The sequence below is a fragment of the Dermacentor andersoni genome, chromosome 3 (assembly GCF_023375885.2).
Source record: "Dermacentor andersoni chromosome 3, qqDerAnde1_hic_scaffold, whole genome shotgun sequence".
Lineage (NCBI taxonomy): Eukaryota > Metazoa > Arthropoda > Arachnida > Ixodida > Ixodidae > Dermacentor > Dermacentor andersoni.
The window spans coordinates 27,674,530-27,688,751 of NC_092816.1; the positions used below are offsets into that span (position 1 = coordinate 27,674,530).

At 51.2% G+C, this 14,222-nt stretch overlaps 1 protein-coding gene across 12 annotated transcripts in view; it reads right to left on the bottom strand.

Moving 5' to 3' along the window:
• The window catches only part of LOC126518504 (uncharacterized), a 212,639-nt gene that overhangs the window by 63,264 nt on the left and 135,153 nt on the right, over positions 1 to 14,222 (bottom strand). The gene's annotated exons all lie outside the window — the stretch shown is intronic.

A 14,222-nucleotide genomic window follows, 5' to 3' on the forward strand; every position in this document is an offset into this window, starting at 1 on the left:
CTGCGTCCATGAGGAAGAAATTGATTATTAAGCTGCGGATTGGCAAAGCTGTCACAGAAGCGATGAAGGTTTGCAGTGCGCACTTCATGCCGGAGGACTTTTTTTGGAATACGACAGATGAGTGACGATTCCGAGCACTTGAAATCGCGAATAGACGCACCTCCATAAAGACACAGAGATAGCTCTATATTACGTGCAGGGAAAGAAATAATGCGCAACTGAAATGTGTTGTAGGGTGATTGATGCTTGCGTTCTTGCCACTCACGCCTTTGCGGCTACGTTGGAGCGCAAACATTCTCCGTGAAGCCTTGTACCTGCTTCAAAATTTCTTGTTCTCGTTCATGCATTCGTGCTCTGCAACGCCGGCTTGACATTCCACCATTTTGGAATACAGAGATTAGTTTCTCATTTGTGCATCGAAGCAAAGTGACGCAGGCGTAGAGGGACCTGGAATTCGTACCTCGTCTGCCACTTCGATGCGCGGCTGTAACGTGTGCACAGCCGCGCATGACTGCACTCGTAAGGTAACAAATCCCAGTCCAACAAACGTTAAACTACTGTGCAGCGTTCGCGTCGCGAAACCCCAGCTGATCTGCGTGCATATTATTTTATAAAGATAACTGGAAGAATGAAGCGAGCATTGCCGCGGACCCGTAAATATCGGCTATGTATTGCTCAAGACGCGGTAGGACTCACGCAGGATGTAAAACTACCGCAAGAGTGTAGCTTGCACAGCACGCATAAAGCGCAATAACCAAATTACAAGGGTGAATGGTAATCGTATTAGCTCGCAAAAGTGGTCAGATATGGTTTTTTGTTTACTTCTCGTGTTCAACATCCAGCTTTGCGAACACAGGCAGGCATAACTAGACAAATTTTCGCACACAAAACGCTGCTTTTCACGCCGTCGATGTAAAGGACTTCGGTCGCGCGACACCAGGAAGGTTTCTTTTTTCTCGGCACGGCGGCTTATTCAAGCGGTCTAAGTAACAACTTGCAGAGAGCACCACACCGTATAAAAGTTCATGGTACCCGTTCAAAGAGGTCAAATTAATAGAATAGCAAATAGAAAGCACGCTCACTTCAATTAATAACACCGTCGCGGCAAAACTGAAACCACAGCTCGTGTGGTTTGCTTCGAAGCCGCGAAGTTTGTATGCAAAGGCTTTCAACAGTCACGGACGTCGACGTGCACGCTTTTATGCCGCAACACACAAGATCACCAGTGTTTAGGACTTCCTCGCCTTCATGCAGGCTTCGAATCCAGCGTTCTGCTCGCCCAATATGAGCCACTACGCAGGCTAACGACAGCGGGCGTGTAAATTGAAGAGAGATTTAAACATGACGACGCGAAACAACATGCCACTGAGCAAGACGACCGCAGCACTGCACCGACTGCTCTAGTTCTTAATCTCTCGGACAGCCATGTTGGATTTAAGGTGGCGCCCCCTATAGGCCGTGAAAGTTGCGAATACTGCTATAACGGCAACGCTGGCGCAGTTAGCAGCCAGCCGCTCGGTCACTCGCGCAAATATCATTGTACATGCGTTCACTACTTCGCGATGGCGTGCCAAAACGACGCCGGCCGGTTTTAGATACTGAACTCGTAGAATCAGCCTCCCAGCTCGGCATCGTCAAAAACCTCCAAGTCAACGGGACTCTTCCATTATCTGCTCTTGACACGTACACACAGCGCTTGCGTGTACGTGTCTTCCTTCTGGTGGTCGTCTGTTTGCGCTGTTACCTATATGTTTCAAGATGAACCAACTCGCCCAAAAATAAGCATTGATAACAGTCCAAGACTGCCCGAGACGCTGCATACGCAACACATATATGCTGAAAGCACCGCCTCGGGCATTCGGGGCAGTCGAGTATGGCTAATGGATGAGGCAAAATTTCGTAAAAGTCTCATCACTTTGAACTGCACCAGACTTCGAAGCTGGGTCGGTTAATGTTCGTTTAACGCAAGGACCTATAGCTTAACATGGCGAACCACGCCGACGTTCGAGGGGACAAGAGACACAAACAGCGCCGTAAGGTGCCCTGTTCGAATCTCTTGCGCCTTGTTACCGCCGTTTTTGCTATTCGCCAGGTCATTTCAGGTTTGATTGCGCTTCGCGTAGCATCGCTTCAGACTGAGCCGTACAACACAAAAGAAGGCACATAATCTCCAACATGCACGTAAAGCACATCGCGCTTCGTGCTGATAAGCAAATGTAATGCGCAGGGCTTGCGATAAAGCGCCGCGCTGGGAGAACAAAGCCGAAGCGCGAAAGCGTGCTAACACGTGGGCACAACGCCACCGTGACGTAACACACAAAGGGAAGCATGAGCCGCGCGCATGAAATCTCGTCGACACCAGAGCACGCCTCGGTCGATGCAGGATAAGAAGCAACCAACTGCCATTCCGAGAGATAAGGAGGCAAGCGTGCCACTTAAGTCGTTCGCTTATCTGTTTACACACCAGTCACACCAGACCGCTACCAAAAAGGCAGAAAACAACACAAAGACAATGCGCGTAGATAAGCAGCGCATAAGCTGTTCGTGACATGGTCAGAGCCACGTTGTTCGGCTGCATTGTATAGTGAAATTAGATAACACGTAATTGTTCGCCACTATTTTGGTGCCTATAACTATAGCTGAACTGTTCCTTGCCAGCCGCTTCCGCTGTACTATTTGCTTTTACTTGTCGAAACTGGAAAAATGTGTAAACATCCTAAGTGCATAGCACAATCACTGAAGTGATAACACGGACAGCGCGATAGAAAAATACAACACTATAACACCACAGAATTGCAGTAATTGGGCTATTGCAGCGATTTACATTGCACGGCCATACGTAAGGGAAAACGGCCGTAAGGTTTCGGTATAGGCACTGTCCAGTACAGAGCGATGTGCGTAGAGCGCGTGCTTATCATGCGCAGCCCCACTGCATACACGCGCTCGTCGCCGCAAAGCAATGTAATGGGTAGCGCCTGTGCGATCGCGGAGGCTCTACGTGCAGTTCTTCGCAGCTAGAGAGTCCGCACAATAGGTATACGTACTGGCGGCATACCTTATGACGCGGTCAAAGATAAAAGGCTCTAAAGCTTCACACGGCGGGACGGCCGCTTAATCAGCCGCAAATGAGCACGACGTGACTGAGCTGCAGGGAATCGCGCCGCGATTCAGCGGCTTCTTTGTGTGAGGCTATGATTCGGCGGCAGTGAACCACGTCACGCTCGTCGTCAGGCAAGAGAAAAAAAAAACAGAAAAAAAAAATAGACAATCCTTCCCGCCGTGTCAATCTAGCTAAACGCGGCGTCCATATATGCGTTTCACGGAGGCTCCAACATGACTGCCTCAAGCATTCTGTAAGTCACCTAGCTAAATTCAAGCATGCCAAGTAAGCCTGAGGTAATGGGCTATAAGGAAAATCGAGAGATGCAGAGCAGGAGCGGTTTATTATGTAGTCCATTTGGCTGTCCACCAATAACGCAATCCACAGGCGCCCAAACTTCATCCTAGTCGCAAGATTCGAAGACCAGGTAACCGCTTGACTATTACGATAACAAACCCGCCGCGGTTGGGCTGCAAAGCACGATGTCGCGGGATCGAATCCCGGCCACGGCGGCCGCATTCCGATGGGGGCGAAATGCGCGAACACCCGTGTACTTAGATTTAGGTGCACGCTAAGAACCGCATGAAGGTGGTCCAAATTATTGCGGAGTCCCACACCATACGACATGCCTCATACATCAGACGGTGGTTTTGGCACGTAAAGCCCCATGATCTAACTTCTCTCTTTTCTCCTTTTTTTCTTTTTTTTACGGTGTCGTTAACACGCTAACACTCAACCATGCAAACCATTACCGCGAGACGCGCCCGTGAGCTATAGAGCATGTGCAGATAGCAAAAGCAGAAGCGGTGACGGTGTGCCCCAAACTTCAGTAAAATACGGTCACTTCATAACGCGGGAACACGGTCAACGAAAAGCCTTTCCCAGAGAGGTGCGGCCGAGAAGCACGGCACTGTCTTGCAGTGTAGTGGCCTTTCATTTGTGCGTTGCTTTGGAACATTAAACAATGTCCATAAAAACGTGTATCGATACACTTTAAAAAAATCTTTGTCTCACAAAGATAATCGCCATCTGTCCTGCATGTCTTTCCTTTCTCTAAAGATAAGCGCCCAGTACTTTCAGGTCACTGACGGAATGCGCGTTATCAGCGTCACATAACATTCTTGTCAGCAAAGCGGCGAGTGCAATTCTTTCCCGAAGGGAAACGCAGGCAACAAATATCGTTGTGGGTCAAACATACACGTCATACGGTGTAAACTGGCGTTTAGAGTGTACCAATATACAATCTAAATAAAACAGTGCATAAACTGTTGCAAATTGTTGTAAACTGCTGTAGAGCATCGTCTGCTGCCGACCGGCGCGGCCGGGTGCGAGCACGCGCGGCCAAGCAGACGTCAGTTGTGGTTCTGGCAGGCGCTGGCTTGGCTCCGAGGCGCGGCCAGCGCTCCGCCATCCGCGTCAGCCTACGCCCCGTGATTGAGCCAGCACAAATCAAAGCCGCGACTCATTCCTGAAGACACGCGCCCCTCACATGCCGCTTGTAGACGTCTGAGCTGTGTGCAAAATTTCTAAACGAACTTTTCAATATAGAAGTTATGTTGCGAGCTATCTTCGACCTCGCCTTGACTCTTCTTTGGTCTTTGGGCAGAGCCTTGCAATCCCCGACTCTGTCTAGCCACGCAAAGAAGCAAGCACATCTGGCGCTAGCTGCCTATGAGCTGCAAGTATGGTGGTTCAGTCGCCATGAAAATTGATGGGTAGTAATCAGATGTATCTAAACTGCCTTATTATTACTTGATCTTGTTTATTTATTTTTAGTTTTTGCTTCGAAAGACTTCGTACAAGAATGAACTCCACAAAGGCGGCGCGATGGTCCTCACTGCCATCGGCTCGCATCTGGTGCCACCAAAGACCGGGCGAAACATCTTTGGGGCCTCGTCGAGCGAGGAGCCGGCGTTCCAGGAAGGAAGGCGCTGCCACCGGAAAGCGCGGAACGACGGGGGCGAGGCACGCCGCCGAGGCACCAAGGGAGCGGCGGAATGCTGGGAAGACGCATCCGTCCTTCCTTTCTACGCGCGGGTAGCAGCAGCGGTGGCATGCTGCAGCGGCGGCTCGTGCACAAAGGGTCAGCGGAACGAATGTTCGCAGTTCGTCAACGCGAGAAGGATGGCTTGTCACGGTGGCACATTGTTTGACGCTTGCTTACAAGAAATAGAGGAGAGATCTGCTAGTCTCCCCCGGTGACTGCCCAGCGGACGGCTGACACCTGAACGTTGACCAGCAGCTGGGGGTACAGCGTGGTGGGGTAAAAAGTGGACAGAAATTGAAGGGAGTGGAGGGAGAGAGAGAATCGGGCAAGAAGAAAGTAAAGATGTTTACAAAGGCAGCGGGAAGCCCTCGTCACTGTCATCGCCGAGGTTTCGCAGTGATGCTGGTTCCTCCTTCCAACATTCCACGGTGGCGCCCTTCCATTTATCGAGTCTGACTGCAGCAAGATCAGCTAATACGGGTGCACTGCGCTAGAACTTTACCTTGTGCGTAAACGTATTAACTGGGGCGAAATCACGCAAACATCTCGCTTTCTGGACATTCACTACGTCAGTGAGTAGGCGGTGTTCGATTGGCGCTCCTGCCTCGCTGCGTTGGCTACCTGTGACGAAAGCGCGGCGCTGACGATTCACGAGAGCCCAAGCGAACGTTCGGAAAGCGAGATGCTTGCGGGGTCCCGCCTCTTTGTTAGCGTTTGCGGAAAACTGGAAACGTGTAACAGCAGCAACAACGCTGCTAGCGACACCTGGTGACGCAGAGTTTAACCAGAGAGCACAAGGAGCTAATATTTCAGTTACTTACCGTATTCTACTTAACCGCTGGTGCAAAGCGCTGGTAGCTTCACAATCGTTAACCTGCAGTCTTTCTTTACGATTTTCCTTTCGACGAGAACAACCAGGCGACCAAATTGCTTTTCATACACATTGTAGTTCGACTAAGCCGCCACAAGATGTCGCTACCAGCCTTGCTACCGCCATCCACGGCTCCGGTAACCTGATAATCCGTAAACGGTAAGAAATTTACGGACGTGACTTCACGCAGAAACTACAAGCGACAGAGAAGGAGAGAACCACACAAGATTACTATTTTTTTATATTGTTACGTGTAGCTGTTGCATAGCAATATTATTATTTTAGTCCCAGCAGTCAACAAGGCTTCTAATGGCGCGTCGTTCAGTTTATATGCCGAGAAAACCACCAGAAGATGAAGGCGGTCGTGAACCATCGAAATCAAGGAATTGACGGGGAGCCATATGCACCCCCTTCGCGACGAGTTTTGCAACGCCGCAGCGATAGATATCGTTACAGTGGTGATCATTAGTAGAGTGAATGTTAGTTACGGTCGGAGGCGCATAGGTTTTCAATCTTTCGAAGTTCCTTTGTTGTTCTTGTTTCTTTAGCGTGACAGGGTGGACTAGCCTTTGCAATAAACACGCGGGTGTTTCAAGATAACAAGACTAGACACCAGGAAGATGACTGAAGGGGCCGTACGGCTGCTAGACCGAAATTTTTGTCCTGCTGCCAGCAAAGTCACCTGAATCCGCGTGATTCACTTCAGGTTTGAGAGAACAGATACCTATAGGCATAAGCACGACCGCACGTGGTGGCACTGATATGACTCTGCAATGTTAAACCACACTGCAGGATCGCAACCAGGACAGGAGAAAAGAAAGAAAGAAAGAAAGAAAGAAAGAAAGAAAGAAAGAAAAGTAGGTTTGGATGCCCAACTTCTTGGTTTGAGAATTTGCCGAGCGATGGTCATGGAAACCTCGAGGTGCTAAACCACTCGGCTCATTGAAAATTAAAACAGAAATGCAGAAAGATAAAAAAAATATATATGTATAAATAAACACAGCGCAACATAAACAGGAAGGAAAGTAAGACAGGCAGAGCGAGGGTGGGAGTACTAGGCGCGGAGTAGCGGGCGGTCCGGAATTCATTTCATTTTGCGCTCAGCCATCCATCCATCCATTCGCCCTCCAGTTCGTTCATTCATTTAAGGCGGCCGCGGGGCCCTTCTCGCGCGCTCCGCATTACATATACGAAAGAGAAGGATGATGCTGAAGGAGGAGGCTCGCCGAACGGTCGGTCATACAAGCAGCCCACGAGCACGACAGCGCGTGCGTTGCCCGCGTAAGAGGGGGGGGGGGGGGGGGGGGGGAGAGGCACGACGCACGACAAATGCGCCTCCTCGCACGTAAGTACAGTACGTGCGTGGAGGGAAGACATATAAAGGGCTCAACGTTCGGCGCTTACTATGGGCAGAAGCAAAGAAAAAAAGAAACACAAGGCATCAACGTACGACACAGAAACAAACGTTCGTGACATTGACGACGACGACAGAGCAGCGGCAACGGATGGCAGTGGAACGTGGCGTAGAGAGAGAGAGAGAGAGAGAGATGCATGTAGTATTTCTTGTGTGTACCGCGTTGCATTATAAAGTCAGCTGCAGGCAACGGCAAGAATGCGCACACCGAGATATCAGAAATAAGACGACGCGAAAAAAGAACGACAGAAAGAAAGAAAGAAAGCAAACGCAACAGCGCGAAGTATTTGATAATATAAGAAGGGAGTTGAGAAACGGAGAGTTAGGAGCTGTTGAGGATGAGGAGAAGGGCATAGGAATAGTGCAGCAGGAGCGGGGAGGACGCCTGGCCTGTCTCGCTTGATCAGAGCAAGCTGGGGAAGGGGCGAGCGAACGGGATCGGTTTTTGTTGCTGTTGCTGCCTCGCCTGTGCGGAGCCACGATGGAAGCGAAGCGGGGAGGGGGGGGGGGGTTTAGAAAGAGAGGAGGAGGACGCCTGACGCTGCTGCTGCAAGTGCGCGGTGATGGATGGCTACAAAATGACGACGGAAGCAGCTTCCCACACGTGCGGGACGCGACAACAACGACAACGTCGCGGCTGCTTCCCGACATTACACTTGCCCCCGGGCTGGGCGCGACCTCCCTCCCCTGTTTCCCTCCCGCCATCCTATACAGTATAGATAGCGAAGGCTGAAAAGAGAGAGAGAGACTAACACGCACTCCAATGAATCGGGACCAGTCGAACAGAACTCTGCGAAGTCCTCGACAAGAGACGTCGTAGACAAACAACAAGCGTGCGTGGTGTGTGTGTATATATATATATGTATGTGACTAGAATAAAATGCAAGCAATGCAACGGAGCCGATCTTCCAGTACGGCAACAATGACACCGACTTCAATGCAGCGCGCGGTGTCACCAGTGTTCTGCCTGTCCGCCAGCTTTCGTTCAAACATTTTTTTCCCGCTTTCTCTCTCTCTCTCTCTCTCTCTCTCTCTCTCTCTCTCTCTCTCTCTCTCTCTCTCTGCATGTTATGGCGTCCCTTGACGTTCGCAGCCGGTGGTATAAATGGTGGCACTGCACGAACGATTGGGTTTGTTTGTCGCGTCGCGCAGGCGTGGTCACAAGCTCGACACGAACGGACAGTCGAGCCGTGGCCTCCGACAGCGCCATGGATACCACCAACGCCCCAGCGCCGACGTTCTAGAATATCACAACAGTCTAGTCCGCTCCTTTCTGTGTTTCCGAGTGCTAAAAGCGGAAATGTCGACCCGCACGCACGTCAACGAGAAGCTTAGGTCGTGGGTTCCTCCGCTTTTTGCCGTGAAGGATCGCTTATTTTGAAACAAGAGGCTCTGGCCCGAAGAAGCAGAAGCTGCAAAGAACAAATGTGAAGTGTGGTTGGTTATCAATATGTTAGATTCATTGTGATGTTGTTAGGTGCCACACAAATGAACAGCGCGCTCTTCTTGTGTGTGTGTGTGTGTGTGTGTGTGTGTGTGTGTGTGTGTGTGTGTGTGTGTGTGTGCGTGTGCGTGTGCGTGTGTGTGTGTGTGTGTGTGTGTGTGTGTGTGTGTGTGTGTGTGTGTGTGTGTGTGTGTGTGTTCTGCAAGGCGCCTAGGACATCGCGATGAATCTATACCAGCTTTAGCCTAAATTACAGTTCTTCAACATGTCGCACGTTCAGGTCGCTTAGTCGTGTCCGAATCTACTCAATCTCTTGCACCAAGGGACAGTACGCCAGGCTTGTCCACCGCTTCTCATCTGGTTTCTTGACTTCATGCTTGATATAATACACCTGACAATTTCTGGTTCGACTATGTATGAAGAGCTGACTGGACTCCCGGCGAATGTAGTCCGCAGCATTCGAAAAACGGCAAGAAACTGAGATGCAGCGTTCAAGTGAGCTAAAGGCTCCCTCTATATTTCCAATTTTGCCTCGAACATTTTTGACAGCAGCGTGCGACATCTGTTTACACGGATTGATTAAACATAGCCATTTACACATACAAAAAAGGAAAAGTATGAATAAATAAAGGAAAAGTAATGCAAACGGTGCAGTCAGGTCGCGCTTATGAAATATCGCAGCTAGTCCCCCGTATATGCGTCAGAACTGATAGTGTCACGGTGCAACGGATTTAAAAGAGTAATCAATCCTACAAATATTATTATTGAGCCACATACCGGCCTGCTTCGCTCTCTTTCTGTTCTGGCAGAGCTCATAGTTTACAACTTCTCCTGGCTCCTTATTCGAAGAAGGAGCAACGTTTGAATGCAGGAGATGCAACGTATACTCCAACCCTTTTTTAACATTCGTACAGGAGGTATAACTGTGGCACAACGAAGGGGTTGCATCTTTCCGCGTTCACGTTGTTTGCACGAGAGCGAACCGGCCCTAAAGCATAAACAGTGCGTCGTTGGCCGGCTCTTTCTCTTTTTCAGCCTAACCTAACGTAAATTAAAACGCAGGGCTCTTCTGAGAAGCGTTCTCATTTGTGCGCGCTTTGCCTCCATATCTTTCCCTTCACAGCCACAGAAAGTCGTCCGCGATTATAACCATTATCGTGATCAGCCACTGTCCATTCTCAGGAACCGCTCCAGCGTACGAACTGCTTCGCGAATGCGGGCCTAATGTTTTCCAGCCTATAGGATCAGTAGGCTCTCACCTCAATACGGAAAAAAAAAAAAGGAAACAGGCTCCTTTTTTTTAGCGGCAGTAAGATTTCCAGGACCAAGGCTAATTTCACCCCCTCATCAAGATTTCAGAAAATCCCTCCCCCTCTCTCTCCCCCCCCTCTCTCTATATATATATATATATTTATATCTATCTATCTATCTATCTATCTATCTATCTATCTATCTATCTATCTATCTATCTATCTATCTATCTATCTATCTATCTATCTGCGATTGAGTTGGAAGCCCAAGTTTTTTGGCGTCCGCCCTTCGGAAACAGTGCGTGGAATCGGTAGCCGAGTTGCTGGGGTATATAGTATTGGTCAGATAGGCTAACGTAAGGACTAAAGTGGAAAACTGGCACGCTCGCCACATTACGTACGCCAAGCAAGCTATATATAGCGTTCGACGAAAAAATAAATACTCGCGGCGCCTTCGCGACTCGCATAGCAGCAACGTGCTAAACCCGCACGTTCCCGCTCTTCTCGTTCCCATCTCTTAGTCCCGTTAAGATATGATCGAGCGGCGCGCCATCCTTCCCCTAACCCTGTTTCTGCAGCGTTAAATCAAGCTGGTTAATAGCGCAGCACGAAGTATAGTCATGTGTGCCTGTCTCGGGTAGCGCGGCATAATAGGCCAACTAACTGGCCGCCGTCAAACGAAGCCGATACGCTTGCATTCAGAGGCCGACTTCTCGATACGGCCTCGGGCGCGCCGGCAACGCAGCCTCGTGGCGGCGATCGGCAGAGCCGATTTTGGCCGGTGTGCTATAGATTGCCGATCGGCTCGTCGTGTCGGGGACAAACGTGGGAAGACCAAACCGTAAAACAGCGGCAGACACCCTCTCCTTCAAGGCCCGTCTGTATGGCGCGTGCCCCGGTCAAAGACGACCGTGGAAGGGGTGTACGCGATAGGCGAGGTGGGGATACTATAGAGTGTCTGGCAAGGCAGCGTAAAGAGAGAAGGAAAAGGTATACTAGATAACGTAGCGGAAAGTGGTGGCCGAAGGAACGCTGATTAGAAGAGCGTCACTATAAAGGGAAGGGGGGGGGGGGGGGGCATTGCTGTCAGAGATGGGCACAGCGATTCCAATTCGGCGCAAGCTCTCCGCGAATCGACAAAAACTACAGAGCAAGTCGCGGCCCCGCAAAGACCTCCCCTTCTCGACCAGGCTGGCGTTTGTAAGCGTGTGAGTGTTTGTGCATCTTCGTGCGTGCGTGAGGTCGCGTCCCGCGCAGATCTAATATAAAACCGGCCCGCCGCCAGCCGGCCTCCCTTCGAGCCGAACCGTCTCCTTTCCTGTGGCGGCGAGACGATGAATAGTCGGCCTGCCCCTTGACGAGGGCTTAGCCTATCAGTGGCGGCGCACGTGCCTGGAGTGCCGATGGCCCAGACAAGGCGCGCCCGGCCGAAGCGCCGGGCGGACGCCGTACACGCAAGCGAGCAGCACGCGCTGGGCGCGTCGAGCAGCGGAGCTTTGCGGATCGGCTTTGCCAAGCACCAGACGAAGCCCCGAAGACCGCATTCGGCACCGCAATAGTGTTTCGGCGGGTCGCCAGGGTGGGTGCTTGGCTGGGCGCTGTGGGTGAGGCGGGTGGCGGGAGGAGGCAATCATCCGTAATGCTTCCTTTAGACGTCGGGTATAATGGTCCGAGAGGAAACACCGTTGCAGCAGACGTCGGCCCTGCAACCGCTATGCCGCGAAGCTGCTGTGTACTGCATCTGGCAGACGGCAAAAGTCGACACTCTCGGAATTGCGGCGCTCGCTTCCCCATCGTATGTATACCAGGGCCTGCACTCACACAACCTCTCACGCTAGAATTGCTTGCAAGAAAAAAAGAATTTTCAACCGACCCTGATGCTGAACGTATTATTAACGAATGCAGTCGGCCAACGAAGACTAGCAGTCGCGAATGAAAAGCTTTGCGAATTCGGGCCCAGCATGCAGAATCGTGCGAGTCGTGGGCGGCGAGAACTCGCGTGTTAACGGCGAGTGCGACGTCAACGTGAACGTGCGGGCGAGTGCGAGTGGACGAGAGTGCGAATGCGAATTAGTACCCGTGAGTGTCTCGGGTACATTAGACGAGTTCCCTATAAGCCAAGCAGGTGTTCGGGCCGACATGATTTGTAGCTTATAACGTGCGCTATATCTTGGTACCGAGAGGCGGGTGTACGAACGGATGGCGGGGCGCTGGACGGCGTCTGAATAACTGTACCGCGACATGAGTCTAGCCCGCGCCGTAACCACGCTTCATTTCGTCCACTTACACGGTCTATCTTTTATAGTGCGCGTTCGTAGCCTCGCTGATAGCTATACGGTGGTTATCAGCTCGCGACACGCGCGGTTATACATGGGCACGAGTTCGGAGCCACAGACCGCCTGTACGAAGAGTCGCTCTCGGGGCTTATGCCAGCGAGCAGCGATTATCAGGTCGTGCCGCGGCGGCTCATATATGCACCGACCGGTCTGCGATAAACGCTTATCGATGCAACGCTCATCACTACAGCTCGTATATACTTGCCTTTGTGATCAGGCATGCACAGTTGATCGAGGCATGGAACAGAAAATGATAAGCGTAACGTCGAGAGACACAAAGGCGTCAGTATATATCTTATAGAAGCAAACAAGCGCAGCCGATCTCTGGTTTATATTAAAGGATATGAGTCGAGCCGGGCAGGCGTTCACGCGACGGACAGATAACGGTGGCCTTTTAATAAGTATCAGAATGCGTGCCAGGAATCGGGGTCGACTGGGGCGCAGATTGAAATTAGCAGCAAGCATATGATAAGAGTCGGCTGACGCAAGGTGGGGGTAAATGTATATCGCCGGAAGAAGCCTTCATCCTGAAGTGCTCAGATAAGGGCTGATGATGACGAACACTTCGCCTGAAGGGCTACCTCTGGTGGGCATACCTCATGCTGGAGGTCGCATGCATTCACACCACGTCACACTGTTGCAGAAAAGACTAACGATATCCACATGCAGCCGGATCTTCACATGAACATCACTGCCGCCATTCTTGTTCTTTCTAAAAGAAAAAAAGAAAGCCTCATTACATTCCCATTGTAAAGATGAAGAATCCCGGACCTTTCCACGATGCTTCGCAGCATCGCATTACTCCTGATAACGTGCGGGCGTGCTACAGGGACGTGCACGATAGAGGCTCCCTTTCTGGAAACTGCCAGCAAGAGGTCAGCCGAGCAGCAAAACATCGCGCCTTCCTTTCTTTCAGACAAGGCACGCGCTTGTGGCAAGCGAGGCATCAAAATGAGCTCTGGCATAACAGGGCACATGTCCTCGCTTCGCGCGACACCAGCTTTGGAAAAAAAAAAAAAAAAGACACGAGGAAGCGAGTCGCGGAAGATGGGCTTCGTGCGACCACCTCAATCTCCATACGCGCGCATGTGCCGCCGTTGTCGCGATGTGAAAACGGTGGGACTATACTTCTCTGCGCGATAGCCGCGTGCACGTACAACTACAAAGTGGGCAGAACGCCGACTCCGTGCTCTGCGGAGACTTCGCGATACACAACCACGTAGCAGGATGAGATAAACGGCAAGCAGCGGATCGCGAGATGGTCCCGTACTGTTGCTCTCCAGCGGGGAAAAAAAGAAAAAAAGCAAGACACATAGTATATATGTGCGCACTGATACGCTATGCAATGGGAGAGAAGAAATGAAAGAGAGAGAGAGAAAGAGAGAGAGAGAGAGACGTCGCGGCAACGACAAGCGTCGAGAGAACAGAGCAGCGCCAAGAAAGAGAGCCAGAGACGCAACAACGGAACGCGCCCGTGCGCGACCCGTAATCTTTTTCGCTTGCGCCAGTTTATTTTGGTCCCGCACCGAGCGCGCGCGTGACGAGGAAGAAGAAGAGGCGGCAACGGCGGTGCTCGTTTAGTCCACTTCACGCATGGCGAGGCCCGGATAACACTCCTTTAATTGGTTTATAATTACGAGAACAATCGAAAATGAGACGCCGCCTTCTCGGTATACGCTCAACCACTCTCTTCCCCCTTCGTCTTCCAGGTCTCGTTGCTCTCTGCGTCTTTTCACCCCCTCCTCGCCTCCTGCTCAGCCTCTGTCCAATCCCCGCCCCCCCCCCCCCCCCCCCTCATGTCGACTGCCCCGCCATCGGGC